The sequence below is a fragment of the Lathamus discolor genome, chromosome 6 (genome assembly GCF_037157495.1).
Source record: "Lathamus discolor isolate bLatDis1 chromosome 6, bLatDis1.hap1, whole genome shotgun sequence".
NCBI classification, from domain to species: Eukaryota; Metazoa; Chordata; class Aves; order Psittaciformes; family Psittacidae; genus Lathamus; species Lathamus discolor.
The window spans coordinates 8,432,815-8,446,484 of record NC_088889.1 but is presented as its reverse complement, the minus strand read 5'-3'; the positions used below and the strand labels follow the sequence as shown (position 1 = coordinate 8,446,484).

Genomic DNA, 13,670 nt, shown 5'->3' with positions numbered 1-13,670 from the left:
TAAGCAGGCCTTGTATAAAGCTGTCTTCTGGAACACCGGTATCTGCTTTCCCCTTGCACTTGCCTCGAAGACAAAGAAGAATCTTTAAATGTAGCTGCTAATTCCGAAGTTGAGATTTTAGTCCTTTTGTTTGGATTTCTTTTTTTCTTTGCCCTAAGGAAGAAATTCTGTCCTTGCAGGCAGGCCATGGACTGTGACTGGGGTAGAGGGAAAACAGCAGCAGCGAGTGAACTGCTGGGAGGGGTTAGTTCACAGAGAAACACGCAGTTTCCTGCTACTGTCATGAATTGCAGCCAGAAAGAGAAGTCTGTAAAAATACTTAAAGTATGGAACAAATAAGTGTGTTTCCAAATACTTGGAGTCTCCATGACACCCCAGCAGTTCTTTTAAATAACCTGTCAAGTTATAGTAGCTTCTGACTGAAAAATGCATTCAGAGTGAAAGAATGGAGTGTTTTTTCACCTGACTTTTCTTCCTGTAGCATAACAGGACTTCAGATGGAGCTAAGAAGGGTGCTGTGAGGACCTGTGGAGGGTCCTGTGAGGACAGCTTGGAAAAAAAGTATTCTGACTGCCACTCAGAAGGACCTGGTTGGAGTCCATTAGTAGTTGCAGATTTGATTTGAGATGACGAGATAGCTTTTAGTTGAGAGAAGCCAACTATTCCCTGCCCTCAGTTGGTCCTGAACAAGCTATTGTTCTCAGATGGTCACTTGAGTGCAATTACTTTTTTCTGCCACATTGGAAAATGGATCTGTGAGTAAAGAGTTGACAGAAAAACAATCTTCAACTCTATGTGGACTACCTAAGGTGTATTTGGACCGCTACAACTGATAAAGAGTTGAAGGATGGTCTTTGAATCACACAGTAACTTTTAATTGCAGATTTAGCTTGTGTTCGTAAACACCGGAGTCAGATTTTTCCTTTGAGATATCCAGCCCTTCAGATACAGGAATCCTTATCTTGCTGGACAATTAGAAGTTTCAAACTCTTTAAAGGGTGTGTTTGAGAGGTGAGCCTCACCCCATATCTTTGTCCATTTCCCGTGCTAAGTTTGGAATGGATACTATTTGAACTAGCAAATAGTTCCCTTCTGTGCTACAAAAAACAATGTGATGTTAAGAAGTCAAGCAGTTAATATGTGCAGAGCTGAGTGGCTTTAGGAAAAGGAGAGAGGAAATACAGGAAGGGGAGAAAGTGGTAAACTGACTCTGGTCAAGATTTTGACAAGAATGTAATAACTTTAAATGAAGTTTGTCCCCAGCGGACACTTGAAGACATCCTGACCTTTTTTAAACTCTGATTTATTCATCATGGGAATGGATTTTGTACCTCATCCATTCTGTGACTGATGGGCAGGAGTAATTTCTCTCTCAGTACAGATGAGTACGCTGTGGTAGACTCCATTTGCCACACTGACAGGAGCAAAGTGCCATCAGCCAGAGTTACCTGAAGAAATATTTTCCTTTCCAGTCTTGCACTCTAACGTGTGCATGATGTATGTGTAGCAGTGGGATGGGGGGAAGGTTACTGAATTGCATGAAACTTGAGTCATGATTTTCCTCTACTATTTGAAATCCTCTCAGATCACAAGGAAAAGTGATTAACTGTGGCTTTGCTTAAAAGAATACAAGGCAGGGGGGAGGGAAGCAGTGAAGAACATCCCTTGCCTCCCCCAGTACTGCTCCTGCTTTCCCCTGTAACAGTTTTATGGATCTCTTGCTTGCACATACGTTCCTTGTATTTGTAGCTTCTTAAAGTGTCATGATCCTTATATGCTGCATTTGTTCTGTATGACTGTCTTGCCCCATGCATGTCCTTGAAAGTAGTAACGGCCAGCTCTTTAGAAGGGGCAGTTGCAGTCAACTTCTGTTTCAGAATGCTGCAGACAGGTCTAACTACTGCAAACAGAAAATACTGCAGACAGAAACCTAACTACTTTTTCCTCATGGATGGCTTTGGAGAAAGAGTGGGGAAATACAGGAAGGGAAGAATGAGATGGTTGAACGGATGCTAAAGAATGTGACATTAACATTGTCAGCTTATTGTATTACAGTGTATGCAAACACAACGAAATCTTGTGTTAGTGAACATCAGAGATATGGAAAACAAACGAACCAACGCCTAGAATTCTGATGTTTGGTGAGAGGAGAGTATCTGTAGTGAAAAACTGTAATGAGAGGGTTTGTAAACTCATGGGTTTTTTTAAGGCACAAATAAGCTACTTAATGGCACTGGTCACTAAACAGTCACCATATTGGCAGACTGTTGCAGGGTCACCGGTTATAAATTGTGCTGCCTGTTGGAGCACATAGGCAGGTTTCTGTCAGGACAGGTGGTGATAGTGCTTCTATTCTGCAGTTCCTTGCTACTGACCAAAAATGTATTCAGGAAATAACCAAGTTACGGGCCAGATACCACAGTGATGGCAAAGCATCCATAAGTAAAGAAGGGATGAAAAGGATAAGCAAGAGGATGCTGCCTTCAATAGAGCAAAATGCTTGTGTGTTCTAACCTTTTCAGCTGAGCACACAAATGCCTTAAATTGTCACACAAACCATTTCTGCCAGTGCAGTCTTGCTGATCCAGCATTTCTTTTTGCTGATAGGTGAAGCCCACATAAAGGTGGGTAGCTGCTATTAGATGCCGTAGTGTTCTTTAGAGGATCCTTCTGAAATTCAGTAGAACCAATTCCCAGTGGATGGAAAGCATCTCTAAAACATGATTTCTTTTGCGGGATTAACATTCATGTGGGTTTTCCAGAGAGCTACTGGCTCAGCTGAGGCTGACTCTGCATCTTTGTCTTGTTTTCCCCTCCTTTATTTAGTAAAATCTTGAAGTCCACTGCTGTGACTCTTTCTAGATCTCAGTCTACTGGAAATTTAATTGATACTATCGGTACTCTGCAGACCAAATCGAACAGGAAACGGTGCAGTCTGTGATAGCTGTTTGCCCTGTGAGATTCAGGGTTCCAGCTGTGATGTAGGGACTGTAGTGACAGGACAAGGGTAATAGGTTCAAACTAAAACAGGAGAAATTCAGGTTAGATATAGAGAGGAAGTTCTTTACTGTAAGGGTGATGAGGCACTGGCTCAGGTTGCCCAGCAAAGTAGTAAATGCTCCATCGCTGGCGGTGTTCAAGGCTGGGTTGGTCAGAGCCTTGGGTGACATGGTTTAGTGTGAGGTGTCCCTGCCCATGGCAGGGGGGTTGGAACTGGATGATCTTAAGGTCCTTTCCAACCCAAACCAGTCTATGATTCTGTGTCATTCAAATAGAGGGGATCCCGTGTGGGGGCAGGAAGCTTCAGGAACTCAGGGGTTTCTAAGAGGCTTGTGTAGCTGGGCAGGGATACATGCGGAGTTCTGTTGCTGGCTCATCAAGTGATGTGCCTGGCACAGGTACTTCATTCAGGAGTCTTTAAAAGAGTCTTACAGGCAGATGTAGACCCATCACACAAAAGCTGTGGTGTTTGCCTGCTTTGTCTGGAAGGTTGACAAAGATAAGGCATGTTGATGGTGGTTTAAGAAGCTGGAATGAGTAAGTAATATGTTGGTGTATTTTGTTCCTTTTCTCTTTCTCCAAGGTGGCAAATGGTGACAGGACTCTGGCCTGGTTGGTTGCAGAGGAGATCTCAATGGGCCTAACTTATATTAAGTCAGAATGGGCAAACTGAACAAGTCCTCAGCTTGAAACAAGACCTGTGTGTTGCCTTTCTCATGTCTAGGAATATTTCCCTAATGGCACATTTGAAATGTAACCAGTAATCTCCTTGAAAAGGACCCATCTTATTGCTATATTTATCTCACCAAATCAAAACTCTTTTCGTGTTAATTTCACAGGACCCCTAAGTCTCAAATACGTCTCTGAGACTGGCTCTTCCCTCTGAGACTGACTCTGAACCTCTGCTGTGCTGTTATTAAAACCAGAACACTTTGGCATACTAGGAAATGAAAATAGGAGTGACATTAAATACACTGGAATTCATATAAAAATTAATGGAGGCCCTGTGTGATTTTTATTGTTGGTAATTTAAATAAGACAGCTCACTTTTATTTGTATAAATATACCATTACAGAGTATGACAATTCTACCACTGAATTTTTGCATGTGCGTGTTCCACGATAAACAACAGTATTTGGTAACTGCATGATAAAAGGTTTGGTATTTGTCAGAAAAGAGCAAGGATGCTTGGCAGCATAGGATGGTTTAATTTCTTTGCACCACTTGCTGCTACTGGAATCCTGACTCCCCCATTCTTTACCTTCAGTAATTCCTTCCTTTCATTTTCCAAAGGTAATCTACCACTGCCTCTTTGCTTTTATGACTGTTTGCTAGTGACCTTTAACAAGTCCTGTAAATGTTACATTAGGTTGTAGGTTGTACACTTTTTCACAAATAAGGAAGCAATAGAGTTGGTAAATGTTCCAGTAAGCAGTGAAGCTTTTTTAATTGTGTAAAACCCCAGAAGAATGACTCTAAAAGGGACAAAAGGGATAGCCATTACAGAAACGTCCTTTCCTGAAGGGCTGCTGCCTTTTTAATAGTTTCCCTATAATACCAGTTCTCTTTCCCTTTTCCCCTGTAAAGTGATGACTGATTTTTTCATGCGTTAAAACAACTGTGGCACTCTGAATCATTTCCACCAGCTTTAAGTCTCTGTACCAGAACTGTTGATCTGGTTTGCATTGATTGCTCTCCTCCATCCCTTTGCCTTCTCCTCATTTCTACGTGGAATTAATGATAAAGCTGAGATGTACTGTGAGACACTGAAGTAGTGGGTTTTTTCCTGTTATTTTTTTAATGTTAATACATTTGGGTATTTAATTTCAAGCTTGACATTAAATTTAATAAGTTCAGTAGTTCTTAAAAACAAGTCCTCAATTAAACAGTTTCACGCTGGTTTTCAACATAGCTTTCCAGTCTGTCTGTAATGTAGCAATGCTGCTGCTTAGCTTGTACGTTAAAACTGTAATGGCTTGTGTGACAGAGTCCAACATGCCGTGATGCTCCCAAAGCTTAAGATTCGCTTCCGTTTGGAGGGTGAAAATCTATTTGTAATCAAATGAGTGATTCTGATATTAACAAGATGCCAAGTGCTGTAGTATTTCCAGCTGATGGTGAATAATCAGTGCACTGTTAATGGTATGCTGACACCTCTTCCGTGCTTTTTCCTTCTCAGAGGGCTTAAATAATCCTTTGAAATCAATTTGGGAATTTACATCTGGACTAAGCACAGTGTTTCTTTTTCTTTGGTTTGCCTCCTTCTGGTAACCTCACAGTACTGCTTTGGCACTGCTGCATCAGAGGTCAGGACATCTAGGTGCCTGAAAGTAGTAACCTGGTGTTGTTTCTTGTTAGAAGAGAAAATCCTGTTTGTGGGGTTCTACCTTAAAATCCCTAAACACTGACATGACGCTGCCTAAGTTTGTATGGGGGATCCAGCTCCCGAAGGCGACTGTAAAGATTTATATATATAGAAATCTTTTCCTCTTAAAGCGAAAACACTTAATGTGCTGTCATCTGTAACCTGCATATTTGTGTGTCACTTCTGTCACACTGGCTCAAAACTTAGCATTGTAACAACTGCTTGTCTGTGTAGTGTTAGTTTCCAACCTAGCCACCATACATTTTACTGTGTAATACCTGTATGTTTTAGAGGGTTGCTGAAGAGCAGTGTCAGTGAAATGACAGCTTCCTTCTTGCAGCTGAGCACTCAGAATTTTTAACTGGGATGTCATGGGCTGAGTCACTGCTGCAGTTTTTCCTGTGTGTGTGTTTGTGTCACTGGACAGGCAGCTTTATCTCCATTCTGGCATGCATTCTTCCAATACTTTTCTGGGTCTGAATTACCGCCTCCTTACAGTACTGGGCCTGACATTTTCAAAATGATATTTGCTAAAGAAGCATCATCTATCTTAATTTTTAACTTGTTAAAGAGATAATTTGCGTTTTTTTTGTTGTTTGAAATGTCTCATTGGCTCCCATCAAGCTGTTAAGATTAAGACAGAGCATGTTTGGGTAGATTATGATGTAAAATACCATATTTCTAACACTGGCAGCTTCTAACATGGGCAACCTGCCCAGTCCTAGAGAGAGCAGTGTGATAGTTTATCATTTAAAAACCAACCAAACACCCTATTATTTGCTCTGTTATTTAGTAGCAAGTATGCAGTGCAAATATGTCATAAATTTTCTATCTTATCTTCTATGATAAATTTTTCTAGTAAGCAGAACTGCTCTAAGAATGCATTAGCCAATAATGAGCTCAAAATGGTAGGTCTAAGTAAGGAAATAAGGATCCTTCTTTTAATGTTTCTGGGCATACTCTCAGCAGCAGGTCTGTAACTTCTATTTATGAACTTATGACCCTAGAATAGTTAGGGTTGGAAAGGACCTCAAGATCATCCAGTTCCACCCCGTCTGCCATGGGCAGGGACACCTCTCATTAAACCATGTTGCCCATGGCTCTGTAACTTGTAACTAACAGGACTGTTTTAATACAGTCCTTTCATTTTACTATAAATCATGAGGTAGGGAAAGCATCTGGGTAAGTTTTCCTGAGCACATGCTCTCTAGGGCTATACCCATCCAGCCTTTCTGAGCCTCTTCAAGAGCTCTTGGTATGTCTTCTTGGTTTTGGAAGATGATGTGGGTTTGGTGGCAATAACCAGGTTTAATCTCAAACCTGTCTCGTTTCTCCTATGAAAGATGTAAAATTGTCCTGAGAGGATTTTACAACCGATGTTGGAAAGAGGAATTTCTATTTGAACAATGCTGTTTCTCTGGTGGAACCCAAGAGATGTGACTTCTGTGGTCAAGTTGGTACATGTAATTAGACAAGTAGTAAATTGGAAGCCTAAGATGCATGACTCTTGTTACCTGACTTGAATTTGTCCCTTGGATTTGATCCATGCTTTACTGTTCTGGACCTGCTCTTTCAGTGTTGGCAGCTTTTGATTTAACAAAGAAAACCTAGTGCCTATAAAAAAAAAAAACACAAACCACAAAACAAGCAACTGTGTTGCTACTGATATTATATTTTAATTGAACTATTGTATAGCTTACAGGATGGGCCACAAGGGAACAGCCAATTACTCTGTGTATCTGCCTAAAAGGTTTTTCATTATAGAATTCTGATTAAGATTGTATAGCTTCATATTGTTTCATGTTATTGATTTCCACCAACCCGAAGTCGATGGTCTCATTAATTGACAATTGCCTTTTTTCACCATGTTTCAGAAAATTGACATGGGCAACCTGAGGTGTTAAGTTCAATTTGAACCTAGGTATCAGTGTGCCTGTTTAATCTTTAACAAGACCCATTAGGCTCCCTGTTTTAATTTTACACAGGCCATAAAGGCATCTCCACAGGGAGGCTACAACCCTCTTGGTATAAGGAGAGCGAAGATAGTCTTTACAGAAATAATAGGGAATATCTGTGGTAGGGCTTTGTGCCCATCTGTGCTGATGGGAGAAGTCAATGTTTTACCTGTCACAGATGCTGCAGTAAAGGTTGGGGCCATTGACATGTACTGGCTCACTTGAGTTGTACCTTGAATTTGTTTCACTGTATATGTCTTCAGGAGTTGGATACAAGAAGTGAAATCTTTCACAAGTCAAAGGTGAGAATGTTTGAAACGAAAGCAAAGAGCTAATTCTTTTGGAGGGAGGGACTTTGTGTACAAAGTGTGAGGCTGAGGTTTTTGTTTTGTTAGATAAAGATTGCCTTTGTTTAGGACCAACTTCCCAGAAATACTTTCTCATATATTTCATATAAAGCAGTCAGCCTTCGATCAGTGATACGTTGCATACACCCTTCTAGCAGCTTCCTCTAGCTCTGCTAGCTGCCACTAGCTAGTCTTCCAAGCTCCATGTCCCACTAAATCATGGAATCATAGAATCATAGAATAGTTAGGGTTGGAAAGGACCTTAAGATCATCCAGTTCCAGTCCCCCTGCCATGGGCAGGGAAGCCTTACACTAAACCATCTCACCCAAGGCTTTGTCCAACCTGGCCTTGAACACTGCCAGGGATGGAGCATTCACAGCTTCCCTAGGCAACCCATTCCAGTGCCTCACCACCCTAACAGGAAAAAACTTCCTCCTTATATCCAATCTAAACTTCCCCTGTTTAAGTTTTAACCCGTTACCCCTTGTCCTGTCACTACAGTCCCTGACGAAGAGACCCTCCCCAGCATCCCTATAGGCCCTCTTCAGATACTGGAAGGCTGCTCTGAGGTCCCCACGCAGCCTTCTCTTCTCCAGGCTGAACAGCCCCAACTTCCTCAGCCTGTCTTCATACAGGAGGTGCTCCAGTCCCCTGATCATCCTCGTGGCCTCCTCTGGACTTGTTCCAGCAGTTCCATGTCCTTTGTATGTTGAGGACACCAGAACTGCACACAATACTCCAGGTGAGGTCTCACAAGAGCAGAGTAGAGGGGCAGGATCACCTCCTTCGACCTGCTGGTCACGCTCCTTTTGATGCAGCCCAGGATACGGTTGGCTTTCTGGGCTGTGAGTGCACCCTGAAACCGGCTCATGTTCATTTCCTCATCGACCAGCACCCTCAAGTCGTTCTCCACAGGGCCGCTCTGAGTCTCTTCTTTGCCCAATCTGTAGCTGTGCCTGGGATTGCTCCGATCCAGGTGTAGGACCTTGCACTTGTCATGGTTAAACTTCATGAGGTTGGCATCAGCCCACCTCACGAAATGTGACAATGCTGTTTGTAGTTTCAGTCATTGTGGAAGTGGGAATACAGAGCTGGAGGACATCAGCATGCTGACAGTGCCCCAGCTCCATTTCTTCATGAACTTTCCCAACAGTCCTCAACCACAATGAGCAGTGAGGTCCTGTTATGTCTTTAGACGAGGTGCTTTAGGGCACAGAAGCAATTGGCAGACAACCTTTTGTGTTTAATCTGAGAATGGAGTTCCTTGAGAGTAGATCTACGGGGCCCAGTTAAGCTATGTCAATAGGACTTTATTATAATCAGTGGCATCGAAGGTTTCCTCATTGTGCATACTGTTTGTTCAAGCAAAGAGCAAAAATTAACAGTGCTGTGGTGCTTGATTTCAGTTGGTGTTCCTTGGTCTCCTGCAGCGGCTCAGTGATAGGAAGTTAATTGTATGCAAGGGTTAAAATTTGTAGATCCTCAAAAGAATTAGTGTTATCCACAGTCCCTGTCCTTTTGTGCGCTTGTGTCCCACTGTACTCTATTTGCATCCTTTTGAGCAAAGCATGATGGATTGCAGTTGTCTTGGAAAGGTTTGCCTTCTGCTGTTGTCTGACCCTGCTGCTCCTGTAACTGATGCACATTGGTAAGAATAGGTGAGTCACAGAATCGCAGAATAGGGTTGGAAAGGACCTTAAGATCATCTAGTTCCAACCCCCCTGCCATGGGCAGGGTTACTACACCCTGAACCATGTCACCAAAGACTCCATCCAACCTGGCCTTGAACACTGCAACTACTCATCAGTGTGGGGTGGAAGGAAACTTGGATGCCAATAGAAATAAGCTCTTATGTGGAGCATACTGAGCCACATGCTTGTCATTGCTTTGAAACTTACATGTTCTAGGACAAATTCAGAAGGCAAAGAGTAACCTGCACTTACTGTTGCAAGGCCAAAGGTCAGGTGTTTGATTCCAAGTGTAGAAAGAGATGAAAAATTTTATATTATTATTATTTTCAAAGATTTACCAGGAACTTAATTCAGTTTCCAAAAGATGCTTAGTTACAGTCAGTCTCCCAGGGCCTACCCCCACCATTTCTCCTGTGTATTGTTTCTCAGTCATCTTTCTGTCTTGTAGTTCTGGTTCACTAGGTAACCTCAGTGACTCAAAATTAGAAGATGATCTTGAGAGACTTTCTTAGGAAGCTTGTGTTAATTTAGATTAAAGCAATCTTCAGAATGTCTTGGGCACTTTCCAAGTAGAGACTATAATCCCTCTTTCCCAAAGGTTATTAATTCATTGATTATTAATTGTATCAATGTTATCCTTAGGAACTTGTGGCTAGGACCCAAGGACTGCAAGTTTTAGAGCTGTTCCTCTTCATGTTCTTCATATTTTCTTTCCACTTTTTTCCTGATGTGGATTTTAATGAAAGTTCATTATAATTCTACTTGGAAATAATATTTTGTTTTGCTACCGCTAAGTATATCACTGTAAATATCTACTGTTCTGTTTTATTCAGTCAATCCCTCCAAGAACAAAGGAGATTTATGGTTCAATTACAGACACTTCGATCTTTAATGAGTTGTGATGGAGGAGATGGCAGCAATCTTCAGTGAGCCAGAATTCGTTACCACAGTTTTCTAAAGAAACAGTTACAATATTTATTATGCTGATGAGTTGAAATATTCATTTTAGCTTCTCTTCAGGTTAAATAGTCAATCCATTTGAAGTTGATGTCAAAAATTCTTCTGACTTAAAAAGCAGCAGAATTTTCCTCTCAGTTTCCTCTTTCCCATCTTACAAAAACATTGCTTTCCCTTTAGGGGAAAACATCAGGCTGAAGTATGTTTCTGAAAGAGATTATTGTACATGCATTCCATACATGCATCAATATACCTGTGCTGGTTTCCCACAGCCTCACTTTTATTTCTTGTCTTGACCTGATCTAGGACTGAATCTTTCCCATGTTTCATTTTGGGATGACATAATATTAAGGAAGAGGTGGTTGTCCTGTCTTTTTTTATATGTTTGGGAGTTTTAGTGTTGTTTTTTCCAGAGGAGAAGGATCTGTTCTCAACACCCCCCTTTGCTTTATTTGGTTCTACTTTCTTGGTGGGTTTGGAAGGGTAAAAGGTACAGTAAACTTCAAGCTTTTGGAGGTTCTCACTGAAAGGATTTGAAGCTTGGTAGGTCTGCTTTTTTTCCCTTCTTTCTTTAAGCCAGTGACACAGGCTGAATTGATGTGAAGCCTTGGGCCTTCCACTGCTGAATTTGTCTAGAGCATGAAGAATCTCATTATTACAGAGCACACTTGAAGTATGGAGAGTATGCTGACTACACTGATGGTTAAGTTCTGCACCCCGTGAGTCAGTGTCACCAGTGCATTTAACATCTAGGTTTGTGTCAATGTTCACATTCATGTGCTTGAGTGATGGCAGAAGATAATGACTCATTTGCTTCATTTACTGGTGTCCTAGCACTTTTTCTCTGGCTTCATGGACTTTTCTTTGCATCTCAAAGAGCAATTACTGGGAAAGAATGAAGTCTCTGTGCATGAATAAGGGTCAGAGAATTCAGAAGGGCTCTGAACCTTGTTTTACCAAAGAAAACCAGATACTTTCCTTCAGTTTTCCTGAAGTACTGGTTTGTGTCATGTCTTCGCTTTTACCAAACTAGTTTAAGGTTCCATGCTTCAGGTTTAGCTGTAGAAATTCATAAGGTAAGGTGGCTGTGCTCATTTGTCCACTTCCTGGTGGAAAGTAAAGTAGATGTGGTTGTTCTAGTGTAAAAATTATCAGAAGCTATGATGTTTAAATGCATTGCACCACAAGTGGTTCCACAATTTCCATCTATATGAAGGAAAATACAGTATTGTACTCATAAAGATCTGGAGAGGCTTTAAATGCATTGGTACTTAGATGATGCATTAATAAAATAAATCGAATTTAGGAATTATTTTTTTTAAATAAATTGAAGACTTTTCAAAAACACTGGACAAAAAACTGATGGCTTCCTACTTCCTCTCTTTTCCCTGTTGTCCTTCCTGACGGTAGCAATGCAGAAAGATGTGGTTGGTAGCATAACAATGTGAACGTGAAGTGGCCAAACCAGTGCCTGTTCTAAAGCTGCTTCTTGTTGTAACATCACGGGGTCTGAAAATCACAGTAAAGTTGACCACGTTGTAGAATCACAGAATAGTTAGGGTTGGAAAGGACCTCAAGATCATCCAGTTCCAACCCCCCTGCCATGGGCAGGGACACCTCACACTAAACCATCCCACCCAAGGCTTCATCCAACCTGGCCTTGAACACTGACAGGGATGGAGCATTTACCACTTCTTTGGGCAACCCATTCCAGTGCCTCACCACCCTAATAGGAAAGAATTTCCTCCTTATATCCAATCTAAACTTCCCCTGTTTAAGTTTCAACCCGTTACCCCTTGTCCTGTCACTACAGTCCCTGACGAAGAGACCCTCCCCAGCATCCCTATAGGCCCTCTTCAGATACTGGAAGGCTGCTCTGAGGTCTCCACGCAGCCTTCTCTTCTCCAGGCTGAACAGCCCCAACTTCCTCAGCCTGTCTTCATACGGGAGGTGCTCCAGTCCCCTGATCATCCTCGTGGCCTCCTCTGGACTTGTTCCAGCAGTTCCATGTCCTTTTTGTGTTGAGGACACCAGAACTGCACACAATGCTCCAGGTGAGGTCTCACGAGAGCAGAGCAGAGGGGCAGGATCACCTCCTTCGACCTGCTGGTCACGCTCCTTTTGATGCAGCCCAGGATACGGTTGGCTTTCTGGGCTGCGAGCACACTGAAGCCGGCTCATGTTCATTTTCTCATCGACCAGCACCCCCAAGTCCTTCTCCTCAGGGCCGCTCTGAATCTCTTCTTTGCCCAATCTGTAGCTGTGCCTAGGATTGCTCCGACCCAGGTGTAAGGAAAGACGCATCCGCAGCAGTGAATATGAGAGACTGGAAATAAGCAGTTTTAGGTCAGATTAAGAAATCAAAATATAATGCTTGGCATGACCAGTCAAACATCTGCGAGAGGTTTGGGATCTTTGTCTCACTCAAGTCAGATGTGCAGTGTTTTGCAAATCCTGTTGCGTTTATAATGACTGAAATTGTTTTCCCATATGTGGGACTGAGAGCTGTAAACACAGTTGTCTGCATGTGAAAGTAAAAGGACATATTAGGAACTGTTGGGTCAGTAGCAGGTTATCAGGGAAGCCTCAAGGCATTGGGGTTGCCTGCAGATCCCTTTCTTCCTCCAGTTGACAAAGAAACTGAAGCCAAAGCTGCGTAGAAGGTCTAATGCACACACTGTCAGACAGCGTGGCTGTGGTCCCAAAAGGCTTGCAAAGTGATGGCTGTGTTTCTTTAAAAATAAGGAAACTCATGTAAATGCCAGTTCTCAAACAGTTCTTTCCCTGTAGAGATATTGAAAAGGGAAGCTGGGGAATCAGCTCTCTGCCACAGCAGATGAGGAATCATGGTATTACTTAGGGATCAAGAATGAAGCCGTAGAAGATAGCTGGATCTCATTCTGACTGTGAAACTGTCTATATTCCTCCACTGAAGAGCTGAAATCTCTGTCCTGAATGTTATGCTCTATACTATATACATTTGCAGTACTCCTAAGGGAATGGTGCATGTTATGCAGGATTTTTGAATTGGGAACAAAGTCCATATGCATTTTAGCTGGCTTCTCCTGCTTAAGGCAGTTTGCCATCAGACTGGTGCTTCCTATGCGGTGTAGCACTTGAAGCATCAGTAGCCCCATGGCTACTGATAGTCTTGGTGGTGGCTCCTGCACCTTGTTACATTTTAGTGGGCAATAGTTTGAAATCTGTCCTTCTTAAAATACAATTTTGGATCAGAACTTGATTACAGCCTAGCAGGTAATGGTAGCAACTGGTGCTGGAAAACAGTAGCATATATTACATGAGCTTGGGAAATACATTCATAGTAGTTCTTGGAGACCAGAGAAGTAGATAAGA

At 42.1% G+C, this 13,670-nt stretch overlaps 1 protein-coding gene across 7 annotated transcripts in view; it reads left to right on the top strand.

Annotated features, from left to right (window-relative positions):
• LOC136016567 (transmembrane protein 263-like) overlaps positions 1 to 13,670 on the top strand; it is a 240,463-nt gene that overhangs the window by 58,716 nt on the left and 168,077 nt on the right. The window lies entirely within an intron of this gene.